The 10,283-nt window shown below is 38.3% G+C and overlaps 2 pseudogenes; both read right to left on the reverse strand.

Annotated features, from left to right (window-relative positions):
* Positions 1 to 13: 13 nt before the first annotated feature.
* On the reverse strand, positions 14 to 3,346 carry LOC149185370 (enolase 1 pseudogene; annotated as a pseudogene).
* Positions 3,347 to 3,558: 212 nt separating this feature from the next.
* On the reverse strand, positions 3,559 to 8,437 carry LOC149185371 (enolase 1 pseudogene; annotated as a pseudogene).
* Positions 8,438 to 10,283: the final 1,846 nt, after the last annotated feature.

Here is a 10,283-nt window from a genome sequence, read left to right on the forward strand (position 1 = left end):
TGGTATAAAGAGTTTAAAATTCCTCTGTAAAATGAACTGCATGATCCTTTTCAGTGTAAAACTCGGAAGCAACTACATCCATGCCAATAACAACCTTGCCAGTATAGCCTGCTTTCTCAATGGCAATCTTCAATAACTCGAGGCCTTCTTTATTCTCCTGAATATTTGGAGCAAAGCCTCCTTCGTCTCCAACATTTGTTGCATCTTGACCATACTTTTTCTTAATTACAGTCTTCAGATGGTGGTAAATGAACCCATCTGCATGGCCTCTCTAAATGAAGAAGCTCCAATGGGTAGAATCATAAACTCCTGCATTGCCAGTTTATTTCCTGCATGTTAACCTCCGTTAATGACATTGAAAGCAGGTACTGGCATCACCAAAGTTTTGTTACCAGCAATGTTTGCAATATGCTGATAAAGAGGTATCTTCTTAACATAAGCCCCTGCTTTACAAACAGCAAGAGATACAGCTAATATAGCATTTGCTCACGGCTTTTGTTTTCACCAACCCCATTGATTTTGAGTTCCATCAAGCTCCTGTACCATGAAGTTATCGATTCCAGTCTGATCTACTGGATCCTTGCCAATAAGAGCTGGTCCGATAATTTTATTTACATTTTCAACAGCCTTTGAAACACCCTTTCCCATGTAGGTCTTCCCTCCACCACAAAGCTCCAGTGCTTCATACACACCAGTGGAAGCACCACTTGGAACAACAGCTCTGGAAAGATAACCATCAGAAAGATAAATATCGACCTCGACAGTGGGATTTCCACGGCTGTCAAAAATTGATAATGCCTCTCTTCTCCTTCACTTTACATTGGCTCTCGTCATAGATTTCAACACTGGCACTATCCTGGTTAGAATAACCAAGAAATGTTTAAAAGAGAGGGATGAGTTTGGCGGGATTGAGCCTCTGCAAGCCTTGGAACTTTTTGAGCAGTTCGTATCAGAAGACTAACAACAGTTCCCACTGTGGTACTTTCTGAATATTCCTTAAGGAAATATTTAAATTTACTATCCAGGTCTCCAATTCTGATGCACCCTTGCTCTGTCTTCCAATTACATTTGTTTTCTCCAGCCTATCTGCTTGGTGAGGAACATACCTCCGAAAAAATACAAATATTAATGCTGTTGTTATCGCTCAGAAATTGTCTTGGTTGTGGAAGGAGATCTCCGAGAAGTACACTGGTAGCATGGCAGCGTATTTACAGAAGATTTGAGGAGATGGAGTCTAACATTGGCTCCAATTGGGATGGCAGCTGCCGCTTCGTGGAGGTGCCAAGAACCGCAGAACTTTGGGAGAGCAGACAGTGCCTCCATCCAATGGGCGATGGAGTCATCATTCCAACAAATCGACACAACTCTTGACTCAATTTTCAAACTGAAACTGGACTCAAACTGGTTCGATCTGAAAACTGAAATAACTGAAAAACTGGCTTAACAAACTTCAAACTAAAGCTGAAATGAAACTGGAACAAGATGCTGCCCTTTGGCTGCTTATTTATTTACAAAATCTACCCTACTATGCTGCAAAAACAATAGATCATGTGATACTGAAGTGCCAGATCAACCATTCAAGTAAACTTGAGAACGATGCCGCTCGAGAATGCTTCCACCAGGGCACAGATGTAATTGCTGGCAGCCTTTCATGCACGTAATGAATCTGGCTATGTATAAGACAGCTTGATCTACCAGTCAAACTGAAAAACATTTCCATGTATGCAGCAATAGGATCGCAATAGCCAAACTCTGTTTGCTGCCCCAACTCTGCAATACATACCTCCAGCTGCACACTGTCAATGCAAACATCTGTAGGCAAGTCTGTTATTTCTTGTTTCGATGGAGGAAGGATTTCCAAGAACTTTTTAGGGTCTTTGAAATCATATGATTGGATCTGCTCATCTAAACATTGAATCTCCTTCTCAACTCTTTCAACAAGTAGCTCACAAAATCTAGTTTTAGTTTCAAAAGGGAACTTTGGAGATTTCAACCAATGAAGCAAGGCACTGAAAAATTCTTCATCAATTTCAGAATTTGCTAACTCATTTCTTACTTCTTCTACAGCTTCACACAGGGCAAGGTTTGCCACATACCCTACCATTGCATGAATGGATCAGCAAGCACTGGAATGTCTGGATCGAGTTGGAGTCGCCGGTGAATGCTTCAGCCTGCATATGTGTCTGACTGCTGTCCACCGTCAGCATCAGATCTGCAATTTGATTTCATGTACTGGGACAAGACAATCAACAAGTCGAATGTTCTCCCCAGTATGGTCGCCAATATGTTAGCGCTTGAATTTGGCCTCAGGCTGAGGAAGGCAAAATCCAATGCAACATCAAACCACTTAGCCTCGTAGCTAGCTCTACGAGGACAGGAGAGGGCTCTCTCCGGGTCTATCTCGGCAAAAGGTCTTCAAAGGGCTGAGATGACCAATAAAGAACACTGATTTTAGGCTAGTAAACTGATAGGAAAAGGGGTTATAATGGATGATGGGGTTTTCTGGGCTGCATGGGGCAAAGAAACAACTTGAAATAGAGAAATATAATAAAAAACACAGATTGTCTCCTGAGGCAAGGTAGGCAAGAAAGTTTAACATCAAATTGAGATTAAATGGAATGGCAAGACTGCTGAGGAGCTGACAAGGGCATAGAGGATGAATCCTTGTCAAACAGAAGAAAACATTAAATATGAACAAACTTAAAGGCAGAGCATACAAAATATGAATTCTACCTTAACACTTCATTTTTTCAATTGGAAATGATCATGAAATGAAATGAACACATAACAGGCTATACATGAAACAAAGGAGGACACAAATGTTAAATCTCATACCACAGGAATCTCAGAAGCCAGAGCTGTGTATTTTCATTAAAATCTCTGTCAAAGACTGTACAATGGAAGCTCTGATTTCTCTTACACGCACACCTCTCAGAATTCTCTCCCCCTCCCTCTTTACAAATTTGTTTTTTAATACCATAAACAGCTCAGAAGAAAACCGATCCATGAAAAGATGGAACTGTTTCGACTGGCACTATGAAAAATAGTAAAAATCCACTCATCGGTTCCTAAAGATCAGCGCATACATATCTGTGACCAATACAAAGGCGGACGCTGTAGTGTGAACCCTCCAAATCATAACTGAAGACTAGGATAGGCAATCTGTCCCTATTTTTCTGCTCAGGATCGATGTCTTCGTTCTAATTTTGTTTTCGACCTGGACTGCCACGTTATACTTTCCATTTCCTCTTGCTGTTAGACCAAAATGGCATGTGGAATGTGGAGGTCGCCTTTTTGACAAGCGCATTGCAAAATCAAGCCACGTTACTATTTGAAACAAAACCATTTTTACATACAGTAAATGGACCAAGAACCTTCCCCTACAGGTCGATGAAAAACCATTTTTTCTAAAAACAGAGCATCGTTTCCCTTGAATTCCTCTGATGGCCAATTAAGAGATAAATGCTGGAGCGCAGATCCCTTTGAATCGTTAACTGAAGTCTTGAAATAGGAATCGAATCCTATGTCTTCTGCTGTGATGTATATCTTCGTTCCAATTTAAAGTATTTTGGCTCTGTTTGAATAGCGCTCTTGGGCCATATTCATGAGCCAGCTGTTGCTACCCAAATCACTGCCTCTGCACATGCATAAGGTTATACAAAGATGCATTAATTCCACACCTTTGTATTTGTTGTTTGAACGACATACTGAAATCAAACATATATGTTTGTATTCCTTATTAGAGCTTTCTTAGTTTCTAATTCGTCCAAAAAGAAGAGCCTCTAGTTCTAAGGCCAACAATATAATGATAGGAAATAACAAGCATGAATGGACGACGTTTGAAATGTGCTCTTTTGTATGCCTTAATTCGGATAGAATATACAAAGCGTTCATTGGAGCAGTCTTGAAGCAACGTTATGGTACATGGAGCAGCGTATTGGAGAGCGTTAATTTGCAAATGTTTTCTCACATATTTGGCAGCATGCTCACTTATTATCGCTTGGATTTGGCATATTATTACTTGCAGTTGGCTTATCGATTCCTTTGTACCCGCGATGGCAAACCAATTGCAGCTGACACCTATGAAATATATCAATGTTTTCGACTATTTGAAGTGTTCACCTTCATTTGCAATGACAGTGAAAAGACCTGATGCCACCGCCACCTGCAGGTCCATTGGTATAAAGAGTTTCAAATTCCTGTGTAAAATGAACTGCATGATCCTTTTCAGTGTAAAACTCGGAAGCAGCTACATCCATGCCAATAACAACCTTGCCAGTATAGCCTGCTTTCTCAATGGCAATCTTCAATAACTCGAGGCCTTCTTTATTCTCCTGAATATTTGGAGCAAAGCCTCCTTCGTCTCCAACATTTGTTGCATCTTGACCATACTTTTTCTTAATTACAGTCTTCAGATGGTGGTAAATGAACCCATCTGCATGGCCTCTCTAAATGAAGAAGCTCCAACGGGTAGAATCATAAACTCCTGCATTGCCAGTTTATTTCCTGCATGTGAACCTCCGTTAATGACATTGAAAGCAGGTACTGGCATCACCAAAGTTTTGTTACCAGCAATGTTTGCAATATGCTGATAAAGAGGTATCTTCTTAACATAAGCCCCTGCTTTACAAACAACAAGAGATACAGCTAATATAGCATTTGCTCCAAGCTTTTGTTTGCACCAGCCCCATTGATTTTGAGTTCCATCAAGCTCCTGTACCATGAAGCTATCGATTCCAGTCTGATCTACTGGATCCTTGCCAATAAGAGTTGGTTCGATAATTTTATTTACATTTTCAACAGCCTTTGAAACACCCTTTCCCATGTAGGTATTCCCTCCACCACAAAGCTCCAGTGCTTCATACACACCAGTGGAAGCACCACTTGGAACATGAGCTCTGGAAAGATAACCATCAGAAAGATAAATATCGACCTCGACAGTGGGATTTACACGGCTATCAAAAATTGATAATGCCTCTCTTCTCCTTCACTTTACATTGTCTCTCGTCATAGATTTCAACACTGGCACTATCCTGGTTATAATAACCAAGAAATGTTTAAAAGAGAGGGATGAGATTGGCGGGATTGAGCCTCTGCAAGCCTTGGAACTTTTTGAGCAGTTTGTATCAGAAGACTAACAACAGTTCCCACTGTGGTACTTTCTGAATATTCCTTAAGGAAATATTTAAATTTACTATCCAGGTCTCCAATTCTGATGCACCCTTGCTCTGTCTTCCAATTACATTTGTTTTCTCTAGTCTATCTGCTTGGTGAGGAACATACCTCCGGAAAAATACAAATATTAATGCTGTTGTTATCGCTCAGAAATTGTCCTGGTTGTGGAAGGAGATCTCTGAGAAGTACAGTGGTAGCATGGCAGCGTATTTACAGAAGATTTGAGGAGATGGAGTCTAACAGACAACACCATTCAACAATCTCCCCCTTTGTCATTGATGACAACACTCGTACTCCTTCTATGAGTACAACTCCCACTAACTTCATGTCTCAATCTTCTTCTGCCGATTTCTCTCACACTTTGAAATCAATGGAAAAGGGTGACTCCCCCTGATAATTTGGTTGTTTCCCGTGGACCTATAATCTACCCGTGATCCCCTTGACGAGAAACCTCTTTTTGTCTCCCTTCTAGATACTCGCCTTTCTCTAAAATGCCTTATTTAATACTCACTGCAACAACATGTCTCCCCTTGACATACTGTGTTTTACATGGATTTCCACTGCTAATTTTTTTCCTTTCACAACTTGTGATGACCTTCTACAATTCTGCACTGCTAACCTATTATTCAATGTTGACGACTCCTTGAATTGTTCTAATGATTTGTCAATTTTCAAAGAGATAACGATCACCATGGACTTGTATTCCTATAACTGTTCTTCTCCCCCTAAACCTGCTATAATCTCATGAACTTGACAATTCTGACTTAAAGTTGTTATTCTGATCAAAATACTGCATATCTGTCAATTGTCGAGCTGATGCTTCATCGTGACTTTTTTCCCTTATTCAATGTTGACGACTCCTTGAATTGTTCTAATGATTTGTCAATTTTCAAAGAGATAACGATCACCATGGACCTGTATTCCTATAACTGTTCTTCTCCTCCTAAACCTGCTATAATCTCATGAACTTGACAATTCTGAATTAAAGTTGTTATTATGCTCATAATAATGCATATCTGTCAATTGTCGAGCTGATGCTTCATCGTGACTTTTTTCCCTTACGAATCTTGAAAGCATGACTGTTGATACTTTCATGTATGCTTAATCATCTTGTACTTATTTTCTTCTCCAGACCTTCTTGTATTTGATGTTAAGTTTTTCATTTATGGTTGATTCCATCTTGTACCTACAATCGCGAGCTATGTGCCCCTAATTATGGCTTTTGCAACATTCAATGTTGGTCCTAAATGTTTAAGCAGATGACATATACTTTCCACTGGAAAAGTTGTTTTTTAATCTATCTTGCAATCCAACAAACCCGCTTCTTGGGTTTTGATAATGCCCTTGATAATTGTACCTATAATAAATTTTACAATTCCTAGCCATATGTCCAAAGTTAGCACATGAAAAATAATAACCATTAAACAAATTAGCATACCTAGATGAGCTATCTTGCCTGGATGATCTTCTATATTCATTCTTTCTTAGAGGAGGAACTACAACCCCTTGTTGATTCTTGTCCTTGGTTGCTTCAACATTATTCCTTGAAGCCACAACATTTTTAATATTTTTCGGTCCTTCACTTGGATCAATCTTCTCATCAATCTTGTTTCGTAAAGTCTTGGAGCTTCAACCTTTGTCACATAGATCTTTCCCTACTTCTTCTGCCTTCATCTTTAACTGCGCCAATTTTTGATCTTTCTTGTCAATAACTTGCAAGCGTTCCTTTTTCCATTCCTTGAACTTGTTGGTTTCACTAAGAGTTGTGTCAAGTTCTTCTTGCTTTTGAGCAAGGTCTTCTTGAAACCGAATTTTCAAGATTTGTCTTATTCTTTCTGCTTCTTTTATTTGTAGCTTTAGAAGAGTGACCTTTTCTGCATCTTTGTTGAGAACTCGTACAAGTTCCTTTTGCCTTCCATTTTCCTTCTCGAGCTTGTCTATTTCTGTAATAGCTATATCCACTTCCTTTTTCTTTTGATCAAATTCAGATACATACATTTTACTGCATTCCTTTTCTTGGCTTATCAAGTCTTTCTCTTTCTTTTTTGCTTCCTGCACCTGGAGTTTCAATAGAGTAAATTTTTCTTTGAGTGTGCGATTTTCCTTCTCTTTGTTCTTCTATTCTTTGTTACTTTCTTCAATTTCTCTTTTAAGTGACTATTCAACTTTTCTGGCTTCTTCCAACTGCACTTTAAGGCTGCTGATGATTTCCTTTTTTCTTCATTTTTCTTATTAAGGCTTCTGGCATGTTATTTTGCTATCTTCAATTTGGCTTCCAGAAGTTTTTCATTTTATTTTTCAGCCTTAATCTCCTTTATAACTCTGATAATTTCGTTTTCAAATTTGATCTCGTTCAACTCTTCATATTCTTCAGGAGCTTCCTTCCTGTTATCAACGTTAATAGGATTTGAAAATTATTTCAATACCTGGAATTTCCTTTGAATGCTTGGCAGCTTTCTTCTTTGATTTTCCCATCTCTGTACTCTAAGATCTCCCTTCCAACTGTTAAGATGCTACTGAAGGAACCTTCTTTGATACCAATTGTTGGAAATACTAAGAGGGGGGTGAATTAATATTTCTTTCCAATTAGTTAATTTTAATCTTCAGAGCATTAATTATCATTAACATCAGATAAATATAAACATTTATCAACAATAAACAACACCATTCAATAATGCACAATAATGAAGAGAGTAGACACAAATGTTTTTAGGTGGAAAACCCCCTCAGGGTCCAGAACCACTGAATTATTCTTAATATCTTCTTCAAAATAATTACATCAAGTTTTTAGCTGCAGCTGAACGAGGCTCGAACCCTTGATTTACAAGTTCCAACCCAGTGTAGGATGCTCCAACTCCATGTTTACCAACTACAACTGGGAGGACGTTCCAACACCCTAGATATCAGGCTCTAACCTCACGGATTCTCTAACATCCTATGTACTAGCTGCAACTGGACAAATGCTCTAACGCCCTATGCAGACTATAACTTGCTCTAGCACCAACTTGCTGCCCTAAAGTGTCCTTAGGCTACAACTTGAAGGTGACTCCAATCACTTGCCTTGCAACACCCTACCACCCCGATTAATCAACGGACCACGTTTAAATTTTTTTAGACTAGATACCCTTGCGCTCAAAATTAATATAAATAAATTGTGACAAAGGTTCTACTATTCTACTCTGTATGTATATCACTGTCAAGTCCTAGAAACATCACTACTCAACTCTACTCAATCTGACATTTGCACAATATAGACCGTCATACCAAAACCTGCCTCTGCTCAATCACAAAACCAAATCAAACCCAACATAATTTGCACATCGAACCTAAGAATCTACTTCTACATCAACTGCACTACCAAACCCTAGTTACTTTGTTACTTTTTTCAAGTTCTCTTCTAAGTGACTCTTCAATTTTTCTACCTTCTTCCATTTGCACTTTAAGGTTGCTGATGATTTCCTTTGATTCTTCATTCTTCTTATTAAGGCTCGTGGCATGTTCATTTGCTATCTTCAGTTCGACTTCTAGAAATTTGACGTTTTCTTTTTCAACCTTAAACTCCTTTATAACTCTGATAATTTTATTTTCAGATTTGATCTCTTTTATCTCTTCACCTTCTTCTTCAGTAGCTTCCTTCCTGTTATCAACGTTAATAGGATCTTGAATTATTTCAATACCTGGTATTTCCTTTGAACTCTTGGCTACTTGCTTCTTTGATTTTCCCATCTCTATACTTTGAGATCTCCCTACTAGCTGCTAAGCTACTACTGAAGGAACCTGCTTTGATATCAATTGGTCGAAATACGAAGAGGGGGGTGAATCGATATCTCTTTTGAATTAGTTAATTCTAATATTTAGAGAATTAATTATCATTAGCATAAGATAAATATAAACATTTATCCATAACAAACAACACCATTCAACAATGCACAATAATCAAGACAATAGACACAAATATTTTAAGGTGGAAAACGCCCTCCGGTTTAAAAACTATCGAACGCTTCTTAGTATTTGTCTTCAAAATAGTTACAACAAGTTTTCAACTCCAATTGAAGGAGGATCTAACCTCCTGATTTACATGCACCAACCTATAGGATGCTCCAATACCTTGTTTACCAACTGCAACATGGAGGACGCTCCAACACACTAGATCTCATGCTTCAACCTAATGGATGCTCTAACACCCTGTGTACCAGCTGCAACTGGACGAATGCTCCAACACCCTGTGCAGGCTACAACCTACCCTAGCACTGCCCATCCGCCTTGAAGTGTTCTCTGGCTACAACCTAAAGGTGACTTCAATAACCTGCCTTGCACCAACTTGCCACCCTGATCAACCAACGGACCACGTTTCACAATTTTCAGACTGGATTCCCTTGCGCTAAAAATGAATATAAATAAATTGTAACAAAGGTTATACTACTCTACTCGGTTTGTATATCACTGTCAAGTCCTGGAAGCCTCATTGCTCAACTCTAGTCAATTTAACATCTACACAATATTCACAGTCATACCAAAACCTGCCTCTGCTCAATCACAAAGCATAATCAAACCACTGCACAATATGCACATCAAACCTGAGAATTTTATTTTATAACATTAGATGTACTACCAAATCCTAGTTGGCACATCAACTAACTACCGCACAATACTGCTACATTCACATTGTAATTGCTGCTACTATAAACAATGTAAACTTTGAAACGGGCACTGATACTGTTACCCGTTTCGTAGAGATAACAAAAAAATGACCCGATTTTCAAAAGTGGTGATGCAGAATACACATGTTTTTTTTAGAACATGGTTTTTGGAACTTTAATTTTTTTCATGTGCATTAAGTTTTAGAATGGTAGTGATTTTCATGCTGATTTTAAAAAGTGAGTATTCTGCATCACACCCTTTTTTTAAAAGACCTATTTTTTGACTTTAAATTTTCTAGTGTGTGAAATGTAAAAAATTATTTTCTAAATTTGATAGTTTTTGAAGTGGTCATTTTATTCATATTTTCTTGTTCTCTATCTTAATTTTTTTTTAGTGGGGTTTTTATTGTTTTGCGTTTTTAAATTAGAAAGTCGATAGTTTGAATTTTAGATAATCTACATATTTAT

This window comes from Pinus tabuliformis, chromosome 3_2 (assembly GCF_031772625.1).
Source record: "Pinus tabuliformis cultivar Carrire ecotype Pingquan chromosome 3_2, CPIR1, whole genome shotgun sequence".
Lineage (NCBI taxonomy): Eukaryota > Viridiplantae > Streptophyta > Pinopsida > Pinales > Pinaceae > Pinus > Pinus tabuliformis.